Source organism: Cyprinus carpio, chromosome A14 (genome assembly GCF_018340385.1).
Source record: "Cyprinus carpio isolate SPL01 chromosome A14, ASM1834038v1, whole genome shotgun sequence".
Lineage (NCBI taxonomy): Eukaryota > Metazoa > Chordata > Actinopteri > Cypriniformes > Cyprinidae > Cyprinus > Cyprinus carpio.
The window spans coordinates 27,994,186-28,007,516 of NC_056585.1; the positions used below are offsets into that span (position 1 = coordinate 27,994,186).

General features: G+C 37.2%; 1 pseudogene; it reads right to left on the minus strand.

Annotated features, from left to right (window-relative positions):
• Positions 1 to 11,893: 11,893 nt before the first annotated feature.
• Positions 11,894 to 12,949, minus strand: LOC109056794 (annotated as a pseudogene).
• Positions 12,950 to 13,331: the final 382 nt, after the last annotated feature.

A 13,331-nucleotide genomic window follows, 5' to 3' on the forward strand; every position in this document is an offset into this window, starting at 1 on the left:
CTTACTGCTAAATTCAGAAAAAAAAAACAGAGGTGTTAATCATTGGACCAAAAACCTCCACATGTAATAACCTAGAACGCTGTCTAAGACTCGATGGCTGCTCTGTTAATTCTTCGTCATCAGTTAGGAACCTAGGTGTGCTATTTGATATAAAGCCATGTTTCTAGCATTTGTAAAACTGCATTTGTCCATCTCAAAAATATATCTAAATTACGGCCTATGCTCTCAATGTCAAATGCAGAAATGTTAATCCATGCGTTTATGACCTCAAGGTTAGGTTATTGTAATGCTTTATTGGGTGGTTGTTCTGCTTCAGTTAGTCCAAATTGCAGCAGCTAGAGTTCTTACTAGAACCAGGAAGTATGATCATATTAGCCCGGTCCTGTCAACACTGCACTGGCTCCCTATCAAACATCGTATAGATTTTAAGATCTTGCTTATTAATTATAAAGCCCTGAATGGTTTAGCAGCTCAGTATTTGAACGAGCTCTTGTTACATTATAGTCCTCCACGTCCGCTGCGTTCTCAAAACTCTGGCAATTTGATAATACCTAGAATATCAAATTCAACTGCGGGCGGCAGATCCTTTTCCTATTTAGCACTCAAACTCTGGAAACACATAATACACTATGTTCGGGAGGCAGACACACTCTGTCAGTTTAAATCTAGATTAAAGACCCATCTCTTTAACTTGGCATACACATAATACACTATCTAATTTCTATAATTCAAATCCGTTAAAGGATTGTTAGGATGCATTAATTAGGTAAACCGGAACCAGGAACACTTCCCATAACACCCGATGTACTTGTTGCATCTCAAGAAGAATGACATCTACACTAATATTAGTCTGTTTCAGTCTAATTCCGAGGTCACTGAGAAGACCTCTATAGCCCTGAATGTAATCTCAGACGTGGATCAGCACCTAGAGATGACCTCTATAGCCCTGAATGTCAGCGGATACCAGGACAACTAGATGCACCCCAGAGACAGATCCCCTGTGAAGACCTCATCACCTCTACAACCATCGGCACAAGACCATGAGAACCAGTCCTCTGCACAATCTGACCTGTGCTGCAGCCTGGAATTAAACCACACCATTGCCCTTTCGGCAATTAAAGTAGTTAAAGAAACTCCTAACATGAGTTTGATGTGAAAGTGACTCACATGCAGCAGTTTTCAGCAGCAGCATCAGTCCAAAGATCAGCATCATTTCTCTATAGTCCAGTTTTCAAAAGAGTCCAATCCCAGCAGAAGAGTATCAGATAGAGTCTCACGCAGACAGCAGCTCTACTGACACACCAGGAAACTACACCACTTTAACAAAGAAAGAAGAAAGAGGAAGCTTTTCTCATAGGAGGTGAAAACAGACACTGTTGGGCAACAGTTTCCACTTATAAACTTTTCAGCAATAGAGACTAACAAACGAATAAACAAATATACCTCACAGAACTAGTTTATTATCTAAAATATGTAATTTTTCATGTTCAGAGATTATTCTTAAGTCTGAACCAAATAAACTTTTTTCCCCTTAAATATAAAATCATTTGGACATTTGCAGGTTTAATTACAGAAAAGACCAACTATTTTCAGATAAAGTAGAAAAGCAGAAGTGCAGAGCAAGCAGAAGCAGAAGCATTAACCATAAAACAGATCATCTATTAAAAACATGCATGTTACCAGAGTTTACTGTAGTTTAAAACCACAGAACCCAAACTACAAAACTTCAAATAAGACAGATGAAGCAACAGACCAAAAATATTACATCAGGTGCCTTGTGTATAAAAAGATGCATACAAATAAAATTGACATCAAATTTTTTCCCACCCGCACCAAGCAGAAACTTTCTATTTCAGCTGCAATTAGGTTACACTGAAAATGTACTGAAATATAAAAATACTATCTTGTGAACATCAACATTCAAGATGATATCTTCAGTCTGTGACTGACAGCAGTGGTTTTCAGACTGGAAGTGAGCAGCAGAAAATGTGAGAAGGGTGATGTGTTCATGACATGAAAGAAGTTCACAAATTCATTCACTTAACAACTTTATTGGTAGGCATAAATTGCATCCCAGATAGCACAGGTACGTCTGCAAGAGATCTGTTAAAGGTCGCTTCATCTGCTGTGTACAAACATCTGATAGATGTCTTTAAGATGTCAGAATTACATGCATTCTAAATCATATAGACATCTTAAAGACTGATTGGAAACTTCCTATAGATGTATTGCAGATGAGCAAACTCTCGAGCAAACTCTCTCTAAAAAATACATCTTGCAGATGTCAAATAGACGCCTCCGTGATATACATCTCTCTCACACTACAAATGTGTGTCCAAGTGTTTCCCGCACTGCTCACATAAAGTAAAAACAAACCTACTGCGTGGTGAGACAGATTCATGAACAAATGACTCATGTGAGTTGGTTCTTTAAATTAATAATTAGAAGATTCACCAACTCACCAGTCTGAATCAGTCTGATGAATCTTTCAGTGAAGTCATCAAATCAGAATCACAGCATATACTTGTTTTTATACGTCAGAAATTATAATAGAATGCAATTCCAAAATCTGAATAAACTGAATCAACATTATGACTCACATTCAGTTCCATGTTAATACATGTCATTGAAAGTAAAAATATACCCAGCTAACAGGAAAGTTCTCATAACGCCATGGCAAGGTTATAATCAAACATTCTTTCAGTAACATATAGAACATTGTTCAATGTTATCTAGGCTTCAAAGGGATAGTTCACCCAAAAACAAAAAATATGTCATAATTTATTTACCTGGTAGCCATTGACTTTCATATAGCATTGAAAAAATACTACGAAAGTCAATTGCTACTAACAACTGTCCAGTTAACAAAATTCATCAAAATATATTCTTTCATGTTCAGCAGAAGAAGAAATTCATATAGGTTTAGAACAACTCCAGGGTGACTGTTGGGTGAAATACACCTACAAATCAACATACACAAAATAATAATGTTCTCAGAATGTTATTTATACATCACAGCGTTTTTCTGAAACATTTTGGTTGGATGTTTTTCTCATTTATTTAAACACCACTTGTTTCCAAACGTTCAGAGAACATTCAAAATAAAATAAAAAATAAAAAAATAAAAAAACACAGAAATACGTTTTTAAAACGTTTAAAACACTGCACATTTTGAAAGTTAAGAGAACATTTAGAAATAATGTTTTCATAACTTAATGGGAACATTGGCAAAACTTTCTTAGAACATATTTTTGTTATATGAACGTTTTGTTAATGCAATGAATTTTTTCATTGCAGATGAGCTCGACACATGAACAGTACCACGGGGTGTGCGGCTGTCCGCGAGCCCTCTCGATGATGAAAATAACGTAATGCCGATGGTGCGGACGACCGAAGTATACTTTGGCCTTTACGCGATCGGTAACCGGCCGTTTTTGCCTTATTGCAACTCTCTGTTCTGGACTTGCACAAACTGCGTTGGAATGCAATCATTTTCCAAAATGTAATTTATGTGAAAATATGAAATCTTTAAACGTCTGTTAACACAGACCAGAAACAAAATATATTGTGTCCAGCGAAAAAAGGTTTTTTTTACCCAGTCATTTAAAAATAACACATTTCAGAGCTGTGACAACAATACCCTGAAACCGTGATATTTTTGCTTAAGGTTATCATACCGTCAAAATCTCATACCGGCCCATGCCTAGTATGGAGTTGATGGGGTCACGGAGATGTTACAGAAATAGACTGCTTTTCCTTGGGTTGGAAAATATACTTTTATTTTGAAAGCATCAGCCGGAAGTGCAACACTCGATGACCGTACCGGTGTTTTACAGTCTCTTAACATCGGAAGGGTTTTGTTTTTGATTTGACGCCGGTATCCGGGAGGAGATGTCCGCGCGGGGCGACTGTGAGTTCCTGGTGAAGCGCGCGCGGGACCTTGTGCCGCGAGACCCGCATGCAGCTAAAGCCTGGCTGATCACCGCGCTCACGCTTTACCCCGCGGACTTCAACATACAGGTAAAAACATCAACATCATGCATAATTCTATCAGGCAACAACAGTCCCAATGCTTTTGAGTCTAGTACAGTGGGTTTAATTCTTTCAGGTGCCACAGATCCCTAGATATGATCATTCAAAATGAAAAGACATCTATGTCTTTCACGTTGCACGTGTAACGTTCTACACTTTAAATATAATAATGCTTCTGCGACGGACCCATTCTACAATTTAAAATACTATATATTTAGTAGAAAAAGTATTATTAATGTTATTTGGAACATTAAATTTACATTACGTTTTTTATAATCAATTTATATGTTACGTCACGCGGGAGCCGTCGGCGGACGCACAGATGCAGGGTAAAAGTAACAATTTTTGCACATACTCTATGCATTTTGTGTGAATTTTGCTGGTAATGGGTCAGTTGGGTATTTCATGCTTACTGAAAATGTGCACAGCATGCCCAGTATACTTACTTCATACTGTAAGAGTGTTTTGAAGTGCACCGTTTTTCCCCGTATATATATAACATTTTAGAAAATACTATGAAAGCTCGTTTCCAACTCTAAATAAAAATATTTAAAAAAGGTAATTCATAACGCACAGAATCGCAAGGATAAAACTTCTGGAAGAGAAGTCAGATGTGAGAACGGTCATAACAAACCTCTATAACCCCATGTACGCCAATACCTATTTATTTTTAGTTTGTTCTGAAAACAAGCACCAGAATGCGAGATGCAAATTCGGAGAGAAACTGCAATTGCCAAAACTTTTTGTAAAGACTTTTTTTTCAGAATTCAATAACTAAATGGAGGACAAAAAAATGTAAAAAAAAAAAAAAAAAAAAAAAAACATAGTTTGGAGAGTAAGAAGGTCGCCAAATTCCTGTTTGTATATATTATATATAATATATATATCTAATATATTATATATATAATAATTTTTAAATCACACTGATGGAAGCACACTTCCATGGCAATACAGATTGTTTTGAGCAGCTTTTATGAAAAATAGCAAAAGTATTACAACAAACAAAGTGTTACGTTTTAATTTATGAAACCTAATCAGTTTCAGTCTACAGAAGACAGCAGTGTTTTGTTATTCTGATGGTACTTGTTTATCTTTCCCAGGCTTCCAGGTAAATGTGGGCTGGTCTGAAAGTCTCCATGCAAAAGGGGGCGGAGTCAGCGGTAATGTGATTGAACAGGCTGTCAGAGAAGTCGTGCCCGTGGTGACGGAGCCGTGGGAGTGGCTGCTGGAGGTGGTGGGGCGTGGTCAGCTTGCTCTGTGATTGGCAGAGAGAGAAAAGCACAGCGGGTGAGGATCGAGAAACTGTCATTCTGACTGATGCGTACGATCAGCTCTCACTCTGTGTGTGTGTGTGTCTCTCTGCGTGAGTGTTGTAGGTTGTACTCAGAGCTCCTGCAGCGTGTTTCAGAGCTGTGTCGGTTCATGTCTGCTGCGGACGCTGAAGGTTTCTCCCGCTGCTGTGTGCAGATAGACAAATCCACTGCTGCAACGCTGGTCCTGTTTCACAAGCGCGTTTCACTACGTCTCCGCCGTGCAGCCTTCGCCTTCGTTCCAGGGTCAGTTCAACTTTGTGTGTGTGTGTGTTTGTACCTACTGAACTATATGTGAACCTAAATCGGACAAAATCTCCCCAAACATCCTTTAGTGACGACATGCTCATTTGTAAAAAACAGGAAAACCAAAGCGACTTACAAATGATAACACTAGAAGCAATCAGACCAAATTCGAGAGAACACCACAACAGTATACAAGTGCCATGACAGTGTGTCAGTTAGTCTAGCACAGAACTCATAGCAAGGTTTTTTTTTTTTCCTTCAAGAATAGGATAGACAAGAAAAAGTGAAGTGCGATTATTAGTTGGTCAAGTGCTGGCAAAAAAGAGCTGATCCTTAGATGTTTTTTGAGAATGAATAAAGACTCGGATTATTGTTACATTGAATGCAAAATGTTTTCTGTTGGAATAGTAGGTTTAGGAGTGTTTTATAACTAGCTGTATATAAAAGAAACCAATCGAAATCCTGTGTAAGAAGTCTCCATTTACAACAAAGTCGAACCCAAGTGATTGGCAGTATACTTTTTTTATTTTGTTACAATATCATTTATTTATTTATTATTATCCACATTATCCTAAAAAAGTAGATGTACTTATTAATAACATTTTGAATTTTATAAAGTACATAAACATGTAACTCCCCCCAATTTTTGTTTTGCTGTTTTTTACTGTAGTTGCAAGAGACAATCCGATAAAACATATCGATATGATATCTCGGATGCTATTTTAGCTAATATTTTCAGTAATCTATATTTTGAAATTTGAAATACAACAGACACTTAGGAAGCACTGCTCCTGACTGGTGTTAGAAAAACAACATATAACCACAGACAATAAATTAGACTATAAGACTGTACAGTACAATTTGTACAAATAAAATAGTCGTGATATTCACTCCCATGAGCAATCTGCACGTTGGCCTTCACATTGATAATGCACAGTATGTGTTAGTTACAAAAAGTATCAACTTATATGGAATGAGTAGAGATTTAGTGTGACTAGATATATTATTGCACAATTGACATATAGTGTATATTATTGGCACATGTATTATTGCACCTTACTGCAGATATAGTTTTTTCACATTTAGTAACCAGATATGGTAATTTTCATCTCACATATTATTTTAGTGCATTTTGTTTAAAGTTGTTTGATAAATAAAGTGTACGAGACAGTGGTATTGCAGAAGTTGACATCACGCATAATATTGTATATATTGTATGTTGTATGTCTTCTCTCCTGTTTTGCGTATGCATTCCAGTATAGACAGAAGAGATTTAAATGAAATAAGTGACTGTAGTTTTCAAAGAATAACGTGGTTGGGAATAGTATTTGGCATTCGTGCATTTATGAGTTTAAAAGTCCTGATAGGCAACCGGGAAGAAACGTGTTCTGTGTAAGCAAGTGGTTTTTGCTCTTAAGGATCTGTAACCCGCCGCCTGATTAGGGCAAAGCATTAACACAGGCGGTGTCCTGGATGGGATGTGTCTTTGGATGATGTTTTTGTGGCCCTTGAGAGATAATGGGAGTGAGCAAATGCCTTTCCAGGGAGGGTAGTGAACAGCCAGTGATTTTTTTTTTTTTTTGGGCTGTGTTGATTATTCTTTGGAGGGCTTTCTTGTCTGCTGGAGTACCACGCTCTCTATGGTAGAGCGGTAAAAGGACACCAGCAGCTTACACTCTCGGTTGTTTCTTCCTGAGCACTCTGAGGAAGTGCAGCCGTTGCTGTGCCTTTTTGATGGTTTTTGCTGAGGTGTTAGCAGGACCAGAGCAAGACAAGTCGTTTTTTTTATTTAACTTTTATGTTTTAGATTAATGTTCTCAATTAGCTTTTAATTTTTTATTATTGTTTTATTGTTTATTTTTTTTAGTTTTTGTTGTGTAACTTTAAATATATATATATATATATATATATATATATATATTATATATATACATACTATATCTATCTATATAATCTATATTATATATATATAATCTATATATTATATATATATAGATAGATAGATAGATAGATAGATAGATAGATAGATTCTCTTCCTGAAGGCGGTGGATAAGATCTGCCAGAAGGGCAGTTTCAAGTACAAGAACTTCTTCAACTACGTCACCAGTATCCTTCAAAATAAAGATCATCAGGAAGATCGGCTCGTTTGTCCAGTGTTGGTTTTTCATCTAAAATCTGTTTTTCAAAACAATTATTATATTCTCGCATTATTGGGGTTCCTATGCGGTTTGGAAAAGTATGGAAAAAAGAAAAGCGGAGAATTGAAACATATTTGCATTTCCAGGACTTCTGCCCTGGTTTAGTTTTTGTTTTTGTTTTTTTTCCAATAGAAAATGAAAAGTTTAATGAAAAATACATTTATCATAGAATGTGTGTTTTCAAGGCAGCGATTTAGTGCTTGCCAAACATGACCGAATGAATCAAGGTTTTTCATTTTGCAATTATAAGCATTTTGGGTTTCTTCTTAGCATTGTATTACAAATTCTCATGGTGCTTTGCAAAAATAAAAAAATATATAGGCTTTTATGTGTGCACGAGAAACCATTAAACTTAGCATACAGGACGACGCACACTGAGCTATCTATTGCACCATCAGCCCATTTCATCCTGTGGTTTCTGGGCCTCCACAGAGTAAACTTTAAAGAAAAACGACATACTGTGGCTAATGAAGGCCACATCTAGAACAGAACCAGTCTTTTTATAGACTTGAACATGGCAAATACAGTTGAGGTCAAAAGTTCACATACGCCTTGCAGAATCTGCAAAATGTTAACTTTACCAAAATACGAGGGGAGCGTACAACACATGCATGTTATTTTTTTTTTTTTATTTAGCACTGACCTAAATAAGATATTTCACATAAAAGATGTTTACGTATAGTCCACAAGAGAAAATAATAGTTGCATTTATAAAAATGACCCTGTTCAAAAGTTTGCATACCCTTTAAATCTCAATACTGTTTTGTTTACATGGATGATCCACAGGTTTCAGCATTTTTTTTACAGCCTTTCCCAGCAGTGACTATATGATTTTGAGACCTATCTTTCACACTGAGGGACTATTGAGGAACACTACTATTAAAAAAAGGTTCAAACGCTCACTGATGCTCCAGAAGAAAAACACGATGCATTAAGAGGCGGGGGGTGAAAACTTTTTGTGAATTTGAAGATCAGGGTAAACATGCAAGTCTCTTATGTAGCTTTCTGAAGTGGCAGAATAAATGTAAATAAAAAAAAAAAAAAAAAAAACATTTAATGCAGAATAAGAAAAATGTACACATCTTCATGCGGTTTTCAAAAGTTTTCACACCCCCGGCTCTTATTTGCATCGCGTGTTTTCCTTCTGGAGCATCAGTGAATGTTTGAAGTTTTTTTAATAGTTGCGTTTGAGTCCCTCAGTTTGTCTAAAAATTTATCCTCTAAAGCCTGACATATGGAAAAATAATAGCCAGAAAAAAACTATTTTATAAGTTCATTGAACAAATGTGTGTTTTGTTTCGTCATATTTGATCCATCAGGATTTTTATGGCTGATATAGTGAGAATATGGAAGAAAAAAGCCCAAACTGAGTAAAAAGGTGACATTGATATTTTTATGGACAGAAATCTCTATCATATATGGTGCAATAGCTTTTACGTCTTCGGTTAATTTATCACACTGCAGGACTCTAATTCCAATCACAATTTAAAATGAATGTATATGTCCTTGACCAGCTTTCTCTCTTAGACATTGACCTGTTAGAGGAGTTCGCTTACCTTCGCACGACAGAAGGAGGGCGGGTCTTCAGATTCTTCTTCAAATATGAGTATCGGCTGAATGCAAATTGACCCAAATTTGGGTTTTTGACCACTGAATATGGGGTAAACAATTCATCATTTGGACATTGAGGCACTTGGCTTCTCCATATCTCTGGGATTGAACTATATAGGGCTGTATAAATTAAACAGTATTTAAAAATAAAAGTTTATCAAAAACCAGAAACTAAAAGGATATTTAGATATCTTTAATATCTCTTGAGTTACAGGCACGCAAACTTTGGAAAAACAGTATTTTCAGCACTTAGACAGGTATGTTCTACGGTACATTGAGATCCCCCATATCTCTGGGATTGAACCATATAGAGCCTTAAAAAAAAGAAGATACTGAAAGAAAAGTTTGTTAAAAACTAAAATCTGAAAGGATATTAAGATATCTTTAATACTTCTTGAGTTACAGGCACTCAGACTTTGGAGAAAAGCTTGAAAAGTGTCTTTTCCCCATTTTTGAATGGTCACCATTGGCATATAGTGCAACAAAGATTGATAAAGTAAACAGATTTGACTAATAGAGCTACCAATCTCTGTGTAAAGATAAAATGATGGTGCTTCAATCTTTCTTAAGTCTGTAATTGGGCTCCAAATCTTCAATGAAAATTGTCATTTTGACCCCCCTCTACAAAATAGTGGGTTACTCTGTAAATACACATCCACTGCGTTTAGTATTTTGGCTTTCATCACGATTTATTGGTGTCTTCCTTCAGAAAACTTTTTAGCCGGGAAATTTTTGGTGTTGATTTGATTTGACGGAATGACATCACTGCAAAAAAACCTCTTTCAGAAGCCTTTTTTTTTTGTAAGAGTACCTACGAATATAAATGATGATAAAAAAAAAAAATTAAAAATACTTTGTTCATGTACAACTTGAAATGAAGCAAGAGCTTTACTCTGTAAATCAGGTGCAATGGTATTTTAGTTGAAAAATTAGGCTGTAAAAAAGTTATTTTTAAGCTTTTTAAAATCATAGTTTTTGGCAGTGCCACTATGGTTTAGTTCTTGATAAGCCGTTTGTTGGGTTGTGACAGTAAATCAGCTCTGGTATCATCGTTTATGAGGTGTTTTTGCTGTCCCATAGGAACCACCGTAGTTAAACACCCTGCTGCTTCCAGGGGCTCAGAAGGCTGACAGGTACCCCCCCGACCCCCATCATCAAACCACCCCGCCCCCATCCCTCCCAGACTCCTCCCAGCTTGCACATGTGTTTACTTCTCCTCCTATTGATTTCTCTTCATTCTGCTCAAAGCATTTTCATTTGGCAAGTTCGTTCCCGTTTTTTCCCCGCGAACGCTGACCTTTAACCTCATAGAAAACATAGTTTCAGCTGTATGTATCAGTCCAGGTTTGTTACCTTTCTGACATTTTTGAAATGTGATAAACATTTTTATAGTGAATTGAATTGCATCATACATGAAGCTTCAGACAGTGTTTAGAGTCACGGTGCACCAGCCTCATCATCCAGATCTCATTTAAAGCATGGGCGAGTTTTATTTTTCAGGTATTAATTAACAAAACATTAAATATAATGTCTGTCCTCAAAAACTGCCAAAGATCACGTGGGAAAGTTGTTTCACTGTTAAAGCAAGTGCAAAATTTTATTCACATTGCATTGTTGTAAAAATACTCATGAACTAGTCTGTTATTGTGTAATATAATGTTTTGCTGGCAGCTCATAATAAATATACATTGGTTCTCAAGTTGAATACTGAGTTTCATTTTCATACTTTGGCACCTCTTTCAGTCCATCCATCACTAGACACACTTGTGGTCATCCTTAGGTCTTCCTCTATATTGTCTTTTTGTCTCTTTTGCTGGTTATAATTTCAAATATTGGCACTTTTGTATTGTTTACGTACCAGTCTTTGTAATTAATAGCTTTAAATCAGTGGCACTCAACCTTTTTGACTCTTAACTTTCTGAATGTTCAAGGTTTCCAGGCTTTCTAAACAATGAATTTGCAAGTCATTTTTTGTGTGTTTGTGATTAATTGCATAAAGATTTTTAAAAATATTTTTTTTACTCACAACTCACCCCTACCAATAAAAGTGTTTTAGAGCTTGGAAAATATTTTCAGAATATATAAATCCCCATTCATTTGTTGACCTACATAACTTTTCCAGTATGTAGTTAGTTTAACAGAATAAATTAAATATATATAAAATTATTATGTGTCATGCAATGTTTGCAGTAAATAGATAAACACAAAATGGAATGTAAGCATAAATAAAATGAAAAGTGTTTTTATTTATGCTTACATTTCATTTAACTTTTATTTCATTTTTGCAATGTTCCATAATGTATTTAATAATTCCATTGTTTATTTCATTTAGTCCATGGGTGAATGATAAACATCTTGATTTTTGACTTTCAAATCATTTTAAGTCACTTTGAGGCCCTGTGGAAGTTTGCTGAGGCCCCCTGCTTGAGAATAACTGCTTTAAATGAATATACGCTTGACATTCTCAATTAAATTCCATTTGTAAATTTCTTCTAATCACTCTTTCGTCTCCCTGATGGACCAAGAAGGTTGACTGCAAGAGCTGCTCTGAGATTTGCCCAGAAGAGGTTTCTGCTTGGCTCCCACTCCGGTGGCCACTCTAGGTAGGGTGCATCTGACGACATCATAGAATTGAGCTGGGTAGTGGACTTTGAGTGAAAAATGAGACTACAATGGCAGAGGTTCCAGCAGACATGAGAAATGATGCTGTCCCATCCCTCCTCGCCGTCACCCTCTGGTGATTGGGGGGTAGTAGAGTTCGTAGTGGCACCATTCGCTCTGGACGAAGTGAGAGCAGAGCACGACGAAGATGCACCTTCGGCTCTGCTCGATGCTTCTGAGGATGTTCTGAATGATCATCTTTCCCCGGGATGAAGTCCCGCGATCGTGGTGACAGTACACTCGCAAAGTCCCATAGTTGACTTTGAGATGCTTGGGAAGAAAAGGATTGAGATTTGAACCCAGTCTGCGTTCTTTTGGCTGTATAATACGAATGAAATGGGAAGCGCAATAACCCCTTAGCAGGTTATTGCGTCCTTTTCACATCATTTTTGAGGTACCACGGCACGTCCAGACGATGGCAAATTTAGGCTAATGGTGACTACCAGAGTGATTGTCGGGATCAGAATAGTGATAGCCAGTATCCAGGCGTTTGCAGGAGATCTCAGAAAGGTAGAAGTCTTCTAGTAAGAAGTTGCTTCAGGATTCTGTGTAACTGCATCGGTATCCTTCCGGCCAGTGGGCCGAGAGTTAAAACCGGGAGTTCTTCCTCTCGGCTGAATTCACACAAAGCACACGTGCAGATGAAGGAGTTACGGCTCAAGTCGAGATCTTCCAGATGCGGACAAGTCTTGAGGGATCCCGGTAAAGGCGATTGAAGGGAGTTGGATCTTACCGAGAGCTTCTGCAGGTTTGGGGAACGCTTTGGCAGGTGGAAAAGGTCTAGAAGACAGTTATCAATAAGGTCAAGTCGTCCAAAACCCTAGGATCTGAAGGAACTCTCTTGAACGAGAGAGAACCAAGATAGAGCCAGCGTGTTTCAGGGCAAGCCATCTCTCTCTGTTTGTGTTAAAGTTGTTGTTGTCTCCTCATTCTGTTGCCTTGTTTGCTGTTACAGCAAGTTGCTGCAGTTCTCATCTATGATCGACAAACTTTACTGGACTTTCATGACTGGATGGTCAATTATGTATCAGTAACTCTGGTGAAGGGAGGTTTTATAATCCTCCCCCTAATTTGCTGTTGCGGATGGATGTCTGCTGCCTACCGGATTGTACTTTTAATAAAAAGAAGCAATATAAAAAGCGAGGCAAGCGTGGGTGGAGTGGCAGTTCGTTAGAGGAGGAGCGTTCAGTAATATCCTGAAGACTGGAAGTCTATGGAGTACAGAGTCTTCTCTAACTTCAGCCTAAATGCGCAGCCTCTTCATCGATGCATT